A 379-nucleotide genomic window follows, 5' to 3' on the forward strand; every position below is an offset into this window, starting at 1 on the left:
CCTTAGCGGCTGGCAGCGCCCCAGTCCACTTCTCTTCCTGGACTGGCTCGGCCGGACAGCTGCCGGGCCTGCTGCGTCGCCCACGCTGGGGCAGAGGCTGTTCATGCCCCACTGTGCCCCGGCGGCTGGGCCTTGGCCTTGGCTGGCCCGGCTGAGGCCGTGAAGACCAGCCCTAAGATCCAGTGCTCCCGATGCCCGTCTGCTCCCGGGACTCACCAAAGCGCAGAGCTGTGGGAAGCAGAACTTGGAATCCAGCCCCGAAAACAGCCACCAGTGGCCTGTGCTGTGAGTGAATGTTTCCTGCAGGGAGAGGACACGAGCGAGGTGGGGTGATCTCGATCCCAGCTACCTTCAGCTGAGGGCATACTCTGTGACGGGC

This window comes from Carlito syrichta, unplaced genomic scaffold, assembly GCF_000164805.1.
Source record: "Carlito syrichta isolate Samal-C Ts95f unplaced genomic scaffold, Tarsius_syrichta-2.0.1 Scaffold137389, whole genome shotgun sequence".
In the NCBI taxonomy this organism is placed as follows: Eukaryota; Metazoa; Chordata; class Mammalia; order Primates; family Tarsiidae; genus Carlito; species Carlito syrichta.